This window comes from Ictalurus punctatus, chromosome 6 (assembly GCF_001660625.3).
Source record: "Ictalurus punctatus breed USDA103 chromosome 6, Coco_2.0, whole genome shotgun sequence".
Taxonomy (NCBI): domain Eukaryota; kingdom Metazoa; phylum Chordata; class Actinopteri; order Siluriformes; family Ictaluridae; genus Ictalurus; species Ictalurus punctatus.
In genome coordinates this window covers 6,567,536-6,578,045 of record NC_030421.2, presented here as the reverse complement: position 1 = coordinate 6,578,045, position 10,510 = coordinate 6,567,536, and the positions used below count along the sequence as shown (strand labels likewise).

Genomic DNA, 10,510 nt, shown 5'->3' with positions numbered 1-10,510 from the left:
TGGTTCAGGGACTCATTATTACATTTATGTTCCTCAAATGTCTGTGAAACTTCTTCAGTTAATGTCCCAGTTGTTGAATGTTTTAATTTTAATACAAATATTTACACATGTTAAGAAATTTGATGGAAATAAAAGCAGTTGAATGTGAGAGGACACTGAGTGTGTATATATATATATATATATATATATATATATATATATATATATATATATATATATTCAATTCAATTTTATTTGTATAGCGCTTTTTACAATAGACATTGTCTCAAAGCAGCTTTACAGAAATATCAACATGGTATACAGATATTAAAGGTGCGAATTTATCCCAACTGAGCAAGCCACTGAGTGGCGACGGTGGCAAGGAAAAACTCCCTAAGATGTTTTAAGAGGAAGAAACCTTGAGAGGAACCTGACTCAGAAGGGAACCCATCCTCATCTGGGTAACAACAGATATTGTGAAAAAGTTCATTATGGATTTATATAAAGTCTGTATGGCGTTAGGAGCAGCCGTAGTCCCAGCAGTCTGGAATTAAAGAAGATTTGAGCTCCATCCAGAGGCAGAAAGGATCTGGATCTCTAGTATCTCCATAAATTCGTGTGGGGCTCGGCGAAAGGAGAGAGGGAGAAAAAAGATAATTATGACTGCGAAGTAGTAGAACAGAATCTAGTCAGGGTAGGCTTGAGTAAACAAATATGTTTTAAGCTTAGACTTAAACACTGAGACTGTGTCTGAGTCCCGAACACTAATAGGAAGACTGTTCCGTAACTGTGGGGCTCTATAAGAGAAAGCTCTTCCCCCTGCTGTAGCCTTCACTATTCAAGGTACCGTCAATAGCCTGCATCTTTTGATCTAAGTAGGCGTGGCGGATCATATAAAACCAAAAGGTCGCTTAGATATTGTGGCGCGAGACCATTTAGTGCTTTATAGGTTAATAAAAGTATTTTATAATTAATGCGAGATTTTACTGGGAGCCAATGCAGTATTGATAATATCGGTGTGATATGGTCGTATCTTCTAGTTCTAGTTAGGACTCTAGCAGCTGCATTCTGGACTAACTGGAGCTTATTTATATTCCTACTGGAACATCCAGACAGTATGGCATTACAGTAATCTAATGTAGAGGTGACGAATGCATGAACTAGTATTTCCGCATCATGTAGTGACAATATGTTTCTTATTTTAGAAATATTTCTGAGATGAAAGAAGGCTATCCTAGTAATATTATCTAAATGAGCATCAAACGATAGGCTGGAGTCAATAATCACTCCAAGGTCTTTAACTGCTGCACATGATGAAACAGAAAGTCCATCCAGAGTAACCATGTGATCAGAAAGAATACTTCTAGCTACACGTGGGCCTAATAAAAGTATTTCTGTTTTATCAGAATTAAGTAAAAGGAAGTTAATTAACATCCAATGTCTAATGTCCTTTACACAATCCTCAACTTTACTAAGCTTCTGTCTGTCCTCTGGCTTCACTGAAACATACAACTGTGTATCATCAGCATAACAGTGGAAGCTAATACCATGTTTACGAATAATTTGACCTAGGCGTAGCATATATAAAGTAAAGAGCAGTGGGCCTAAAACAGAACCCTGTGGAACTCCAAAAGTAACCTCAGTACGCATGGAGAATTCACCATTTACATCTACGAACTGATAACGATCGGTCAGATAAGACCTGAGCCAGGAGAGGACTGTTCCCTTAATACCAACAACATTTTCTAATCTATCAAGTAGAAGAGTGTGATCTATAGTATCAAAAGCTGCACTAAGGTCGAGTAACACAAGCAGCGAGACACAACCCTGATCGTAAGTCAGTAGAAGGTCATTTACTACTTTAATTAACGCTGTCTCTGTGCTATGATGAGGTCTAAATCCTGACTGATACATTTCATGAATGTTAATCCTATCTAAGTACGAGCATAACTGCTTTGCTACAACCTTTTCTAAAATCTTAGAGATGAAGGGGAGATTTGATATTGGTCTATAGTTGGACAATTGAGACGGGTCAAGATCAGGTTTTTTAATCAAGGGTTTAATAACTGCTAATTTAAGTGATTTAGGTACATAGCCAGTGCTTAGGGAAGAATTGATTATATTTAGAAGTGGTTCAATTACTCCTGGACCAATCTGTTTAAACAAACATGTAGGTACGGGATCTAGTATGCAAGTTGATGAATTGGCTGAAGAGATTAATGTAGCTAGTTCGGTCTCTCTAAGCGGAATATATATACACATGTATATATATATATATATATATATATATATATATATATATATATATATATATATATATATATAATCAGTATATATAATCAGTAATCTGTCACTATAGGTTAATTTGTACAGTACTGTATGGATTTACAGCCAAACAGATAGACAGTGACTCAAGACTCAAGAAGCGCGTGCGCTGTACTACACTGATTAAGTGAAAAGAAAAGGAAGCGCGTGCTCCCAGGGGGCGGAGCTTCGGCTTCTATAAAGCCCCGTTAACGCGGGGTTAGTTACCGTAAATCACTGAGAACAGGCCTCTCAATGGAGATTTCGCCTTCCGTGCACTGATACACTATTTATTTAGACAAATAAACAAACAAACATATATATAAGGTACATCAAAATAAGTATTACAAATAAATCGTTAAACAACTAAATTGACAACATTGAAAATTAGTAGTAACAACAATCTAAAAAAAAAAAATAAAGCGCTAGGTCGACAACAACAACAGCAACGATAACAAAAAGCTAAATAAATAAATAAAATGTATAGCTTTTTGAGTTATGGCATCTGCAGGTAGAATTTCGTCCAACCCCATGTTTTCAGTAGCATAAACTTAATAATGGTCATCATGAACATAAATTTTTAAGTTGTTGCGCATCTAAAAATCAAGTTGTCCAAACTAGATTATTATTATTTGTTTATTTTTAAATATGTGAAAGCATTTGAAATAAACAGGCAGCTTAACATGTGTTAACACTTCTTACTCTAGACATAGAGAGATAAATTGCAGTTTCTATCATTAGAGTTCCCTGGGATAGGCGGTATGAAAAAAAAAGGATTGAAGGTTAATTTAATTTTATTTGGGCTTTTGGAATACGAAATAAAGTGTTTCATAAAAGTGTAAGGCTATTATCATTATTATTATTATTATTATTATTATTATTATTATTATTATTATTGTTAGTAGTAGTAATAGAATTAGTAGTAGTAGTAGTACTAAAAGCATTAGTAGTAGTAGTAATAGCATTAGCAGCAGTAGTAGTAGTAGTAGTAGTGATAGTATTAGTATTAGCAGTACTACTACTAGTAGTAATAGCAGTAGTAGTAGAAGTGATAGCGTTAGTAGTAACAGTAGTAGAAGTAGCAGTAGAAGTAGTAGTAGTGATAGTGTTAGTAGTAGTAGTAGTGATAGTATTAGTAGTAGCAGTACTAGTAGTAGTAGTAGTAATAGCAGTAGTAGTAGTGATAGCGTTAGTAGTAGTAGTAGTAGTGATAGCATTAGTAGTAGTAGTAGTAATAGTAACAGCATTGGTAGTAGTAGTAGTATAGTAGTAGTAGCACTAGTAGTAGTAGTGATAGCATTAGTAGTAATAGCAGCAGTAGCACTAGTAGTAGTAGTAGTAGTAGTGATAGCATTAGTATTAGTAGTAGTAGCAATAGTAGAATAGCATTAGTAGTAGTAGTAATAGCAGCAGTAGTAGTATATTAGTAGTAATCGCATTAGTAGTAGTAATAGCAGTAATAGTAATAGCATTGGTAGTAGTAGTAGTAGTATAGTAGTATTAGTAATAGTAATAGCATTGGTAGTAGTAGTATAGTAGTATTAGTAATAGTAGTAGTATAGTATAGTAGTAGTAGTAATAGTAGTAGCATTGGTAGTAGTAGTATAGTAGTATTAGTAATAGTAGTAGCATTGGTAGTAGTAGTAGTAGTACAGCAGTAGTAGTAATAGTAGTAGTAGTAGTAGTCGCAGTGTTTCTATGCTCTATCAAACATTCTAGAAATCGCTAAATACAGATGCTCCCTCTTTGGGTGCTTTACGGTAGGTAGGCGGAGTGGGTGTGGTTTGTGGATCTCCGACGCCCCGCCTCCTGCATGTCACTGAGCTCAGAGTCGTGCAGTCTGCAGCGGACTCCGTGAACAGGTAAGACACAATTCCTCATTCATTTCTGGGGCTTCAGGCGCGCTATAAACGCGGAAATGATCAGCACAAGTTACACACGTTTAGTAATCATACACTGCAGTGCTTCTGAGCGGACCTGCGCCTCCTGAAGCTTTAATCACCTGCAGGACGCAGTGCGCCTCTTTGTGAGCAGAACATTCCCATCCATCCATTCATGTCCCTGGAGTAGACATGTCCTAGGATTGGGTGTGCACTGATAGTATGGACTGCAGTGTGTGTGTGTGTGTGTGTGTGTGTGTGTGTGTGTGTGTGTGTATACACATCCAGATTTTAAATGATAATTTTTTAATTAAATTTGTTTAAAGATGATCTATAATGATCACAGATGCATTGAATGAAGAGTCAGATCTTCACACAGGTATGTATGCTTTATTGTGTAAAGAGGTTAGGTATGATCACATGGAGGTCCGGTGGGGATTTGGGGTGTGGGTGGAGGTACGGTGGGGATTTGGGCTGTGGGTGGGGGTATGGTGGGCATTTGGGGTGTGGGTGGGGGTATGTATGGATGTATGTTGGCATGTTTTTACATCCTAGTGGGGACCAAAATGTATTTTTTTTTTTTTTTTTTAATGGCAGCTTTTACTAAACAAAAGGTTACGGTTAGGGCTTTGTTTAGGACGTGTGCTAAAGAATTAAATAGCTGCAGTGATGGTTATTTCAGTGGAAGGATGGTGAGACAAGTGTGTGTGTGTGTGTGTATGTGTGTGTGTGTGTGTGTTGAGCAGAGCCGGTAAAACGAACGTTCAGGTTCAGCATCAGTGGTGCTGAAACAGCAACCAGAAGTCCATTAGAGTTTCATTGTGTTCATCGTTTTGCCATAAAAGCGTAACTCGTGGTCCGGTTTAAAAGAAGCATGGTGGCGGGTGTTTGCTCAAACACAGCTGTTCTTTGATTAAGAAAGATGGCTATAGATCATGTACCGTAGATCTGTCTAAAACGTTAAGCGCATGCTTTTGTGCAGTGCCAGATAGCCACAGATCAGACGCTGTCGACGCGCTCGGTCCTCCATGAAGCCGTGTGTGTGTGTGTGTGAGTGTGTGTGTGAGACATTTCTGCAGCGTCACTGGATGCCCCCATTCACCTCAGACGATCAGCATGCGCGAGATGTTGATCAGACGTACACTTTGAGGCGTTTGATGTTCGTACAGATCACGATCTCATGATGCTGCTGGTCCTTCAACTAGCAACCGGGTCAAAATCAGATAAGGAAGTGTTATAGCCCCCCCCCCCCCCCCCCCACACACACACACACACACACACACCCACCCCATACCCCCCCCCCCCCCCCCCACCCGAGCACCAGCCTACAGCTGAGTCATCCTTCATTTCAGTACACGTCTTCAGCTCAGGAGAGTCCATGTGCTATGTTTGATAGAATTCGTGTCAGAAGGACGTAATTACAAGCTGAACAGGTCTTCAGAGACGATTACGACTACACTGACATTTCCGACATGAATGCCGTTGTCCAGGGGTTTTGCACCTCGTGTGGAGTGTACTTCTCTGCATCGTGCTCTCGGTCCTCGTGAAGTGGTCTCGCGTTGATGTTTCTTTTGTCTGTCCTCCATTTTAGAGCCGAGCCATCATGATTGAAACAGTCGTGCGGTATCTGCAGGATGAAAGGGAGGGAGGGAGGGAGGGAGGAAGCGAGGGAGTATGATTGAGTGGAATACAGGTACTCAAAGCCTAATCAGATTCCCACGGTGTGCCGTCGTGGGCATTGATTTCCCTCGGCTGTAAACAGCCTGTGGGCGATGGTGCTGTATGTTCATCCAATGCACCGGTAATGAAATGCCCGTGAGTCACGTCGGCCGGATCGATGAACTCTTGCGGCCTATCTCCAGCCTGCTATTTAACACGCAATTGTTAGAAGTGAGGTTAGGCTGAGATTCGTTCAATGAAGCCAGTTGCGTATTTTATCACTGTCGTAGGCTGACGGCAAAATTATAGTAGCTTTTAATTACGTGTACGCACACACGCGAGGTCGCACACACGTGTGTTATCCTGCGGTTGTTTTGGAGCGTCGCTTTTGCATGTCTTGAGTCCCTCCAGGGTTTTGCGGTCGCGGAAACGGACTGAAAGATCGCGGATACTCTGAAAGATTCCGAGGAGCTCGCAATTTTTCGGAACCGCCCCAGATTTTCCGCAGATTTGGGCCGAGACGCGTCGGGATGATGTCGTTCAGCCAAAGCTGTCGTCGATTCACGCGTACATCTAAAAGGTCTCGTTTACCAGCAAACATCGCCGAGAAAGACTATTTCGTGCGATCGTGTTTTCGCCAATTCAAGTAGAGTAGAAATCACAAAAAAAATGGTGCAAATTTTGTTGGGAAAAAAAACATCACAAAATCCTGTATGGACCGATGTAATGCAATAGCAACATAAATAGTCGTGGCAGTTAAAACACCATGTGACACTGTGTCCGCTGCTGACTACACAAACGTCTACAAACATTGTATATCAAAGCGCGTCCTTACGTAACGGCTTTTCTATTACATTTAGCCTTTGAATTTTTAAAAGCCATGTAGCCTTCAACCCTATCGAAACGTCTGTTGTGTACCCCTCTTCTGGATTTGAAGCAATTACTCCATCTGTGTCGATCGAGCCGGAGTAAATACCTCTATAAACGCCGTTAAAGTAGCGAAGTGATATTTTATTTACTGTTCACGTTGTCGTGACCTCTTATGCCGATCCTGGGTTTGAGGACGCCTTTCGAGGGGGGCGTTTTCTTCGATTCCTTTCGTCGGAACGCAGCACGTCATTGAGGATTTGCGACGGCCCCTCGTCGCGTGTGAAGAATCACGTGGTATGAGCATCTTTGCAACATGCAGCAGCCAATGAGAGTCCTACAGAAAATCCTGAATGCAAGTCTATCTTCCAGAGCTAAAATAATAATAATAATAATAATAATAATAATAATAATAATAATAAGTCATGTAGTGTGAGCAGTACAGATATTCTGAGATGTTAAACTCATATAAGTGTGTGAACGTTTTATGGACTAGACAGGGATGAACTGGTTTTGGTTGGACATGGAATGAGCTTGGACTTGTTCGACAGACTGGATTTACACACAATCAAGCCTCAAGTCATAGATAAATTAGTTCAAGGTTTGCACGGTTTGAATAATCATGGCTAGAGAAACGTTTTACTAAAAGTCCACGTTGCTTAAAATGGTGTACTGCGGTGGAAAAGCCTATAGCTTGGCTGAGGAGCTTGTCTCTTGTAGTTAAGTGTGTCTGGCTGAGTACTGACAGCAGGGCTGGTCGGATAGTCCTTCACGTCATGTCGGCATGGCTTGAGGTTTTTTTTCTTTTTTTTTTTTAATAACATGCTTGATGGACGCCCCTCGTTGCTGCTAAGATTAGACGTGCAGGACAAACCGAGAGCCTCGTTGTACAGTTCGGCATATTTCCTGCCAGTATATACCTCATCTTCTGGAATCTTTCTGCAGATCCCTGAAGTTTTGGTTTTGGCATCGGCGTTGTATACATTCTTCTCGAAACGTTCTGCGTGGCCGAGCTCGCTCCCAGATGGATTTGCTTTTGTCTACATGCAGACATCCAGAACAAGCAAGGAGAGGAAAATGGGGTAATGACTACAAAGTTTGTGGTAGCGGCGAGGACAGAACGTGTGTGTGTGTGTGTTTGGTGGGGTACGCTTTAGGAGAATGGGGTCGTTTGCATAAAGAGGGGACCCACAACACAATGACCTCAGTGTTCATTCAGAAAACAGGTCACTTCCCAGACCAGACCTGCGTGTTGTAATAAAGCTCACTTCACCACACAGACATGTGGCAGTACAGCTGAAACAGTCCTGAAGTCCTGATATGCTGAATGGAGATGCAACAGCGTAGATGTTCTGAATAGATGTGCTGATGATATATAACAATATTCCACATACATTTAACATAATTATCTAAAAAGAAATATGACCTCACCGTGATTTCACAAACTCGGGGATATTCGGAGCGATGTTTTTCAAAATTACAGAAGCCCATGAGTGGCTAGTGTCGCTGTGATTGACAGGGGATTGAGAGTATGCCCTCCCACCCAGTGAGCACACCCGGTTTTGCTCTCTTGACTCATGACTCTTGACTGTAGATGGCTGTGGCATAGTCGAGATTCAAATTGCAATCGTTACAGTACAAAAATAAAATAATAAATAATTGTTTTATTGAAAGAAATGATAAATAAAACAATTCATAATTAAAAAAGACTTACATTAGGAGGTCAGATTTTAAAAAAGGTCAAATCCATCCATCCATCCATCCATTTTCTGTACACAGGGTCGTGGGGAACTTGGGGCACAAGATAGGGGACACCCTGGGCGGGGTGCCAAACATCGCAGTGCACAATCGCATACACACTCACACACCCCTTCACACACTACAGACAATTTAGACATGCCAATCAGCCTACATCGCATGTCTTTGGACTGGGGAAGGAAGAAAACCCCTGAAGCACAGGGAGAACATGCAACCTCTGGCAGGATTCGAACCACCGACCCCACAAGTTCGATGCAAACATAATAAGCCACCCCAGTAAACGAATCAATTAAGTAATAAATAATAATAATAATAATAAGAAAAATAATAAGTACAAATGATGATATGAAAACAAAAGATTTCTTCCTGTTACTGATTCAGAATGTTTAACCCAGATCCTCTACTCTGAATCCCGTATACACGTGCATGTATACACACTCGGGTGTTTACTTTATCGCCTGCTTCGGCTGTTTGTGGTCTTGGCTGTGGCTTCCTTGAATGATTTTTAATCCCTCTTTTATTGATATAAATAAAAACATCTAACAAGCACCCCCCTGCTCTATTAACACCCAGTTCATCTGTGATTCCTTCTCCAGAGAGGTCATTAATTAGCTCAACTGTGTGTGGGTGTGTGTTTGTTTATGTTGATGTGGCCTGTGGAGAGTTCCAGGAACCTCAGTTTGTGCGCGTGTGTGTGTGTGTGTGTGTGTGTGTGTGTGTGTGTGTCTGGTGTGTAATCGAGTCTCTTCTCTCTCTTCAATAACATATTGAACGCACGGGCAGAGCGAGTGAAAAAGGGAGCGAGTAAAATGTTGTGTTATTACTCCATAAATTTCACAGCGTCTAAAGCCGAACCGGTGCGATTTCTAAATCTCGTCCAGAACTTTTCCACGGATTGGGATTTTATTACAGCTTCATGAAGCGCTGCTTTAACGAGCGGATCTGCTCTAAAGCATATAGAGACTTTTTTTTTTTTGGCATATACTGCCTGCTCTCTGGGTTATTTCCTGTGTGAGCTGAAGGCTGAGTGGCACGATTGCGCATGAAGGACAGCTGGAGCTCCGAGGCTGAAGTTCTGTGTAACGGGAAGTTATAGATCCAAGGACTGCCAGAGAGCCACTGCCGGGATCTTCATGACCTAGAACGCTCAAGGAAAGAGGGGACAGTATTAGGAGAAAGAGAGGACAGTGTAGAGACGGGAGGGAGGTGAGGTGATGAGGGGACAGTGTAGGGAAATACAGAGGGGGAAAGAGGAGATAAGATATATAAGAAAAGGACATGTCAGGGAGAAACTGTGAAGAGAAGGGACAGCATGAGGATGAAGTATAGGGAGATGCATAAGGATGGGGAGAAAGAGGAGGGGCATGTGAAAAGAAAGGGAACATTTTTGAGGAGAAAACATGAAGAGAAAGGTGACTGTAGGATGAGAAACTGGTGAGAAAAAGGGGACATTTTGAGAAGAAACCATGAAGATAAAGGGGACTCAATGTGATGAGATAAATTGGACCTTTTTAGGAGAAAATGTGAAGAGAAAAGGGACATTTTGAGGAGAAATTATGAAGAAAAACGATACATTAGGACGAGAAACTGGTTAAAAAAGAGGACAGTATGAAGGTGAAAGTACGGTGAGAAAAAGGGGACAATGTGAAGGAGAAAATGCGAAGAGAAAGCGGACAGTATGAGGAGAAAATGTGATGAGAAAAATTGGACATTTTGAGGAGAAAATGCGAAGAGAAAGGGGATAGTATGAGGAGAAAATGTGATGAGAAAAATTGGACATTTTGAGGAGAAAATGCGAAGAGAAAGGGGATAGTATGAGGAGAAACTATGAAGATTAAGGGGACTTGATAAAGGACACAATGTGACGATAAAAATTGGACATTTTCAGAATGACATACATTATGAGGAGAAAGTACTTACATAAAGGTGACAATTTTATGGAGGACCTGAAAGTTATTCCTAACTTTGAAGAGAAAGGGGACAGTATGAGGGTGAAATATGAATAGAAAGGGGACATTTTAAGGAGAAAATATCATCCCAATACACGTGTTGTATTTCTAACA

The 10,510-nt window shown here is 40.7% G+C and overlaps 1 protein-coding gene across 1 annotated transcript in view; it reads left to right on the top strand.

Annotated features, from left to right (window-relative positions):
* Positions 1–4,061: 4,061 nt before the first annotated feature.
* Positions 4,062–10,510, top strand: part of map2 (microtubule-associated protein 2) — a 127,986-nt gene continuing 121,537 nt past the window's right edge. Inside the window, exon 1 of the mRNA XM_053680750.1 lies at positions 4,062–4,145. The gene's annotated coding sequence lies outside the window, so the exon portion shown is untranslated. The remainder of the gene's footprint in view (positions 4,146–10,510) is intronic.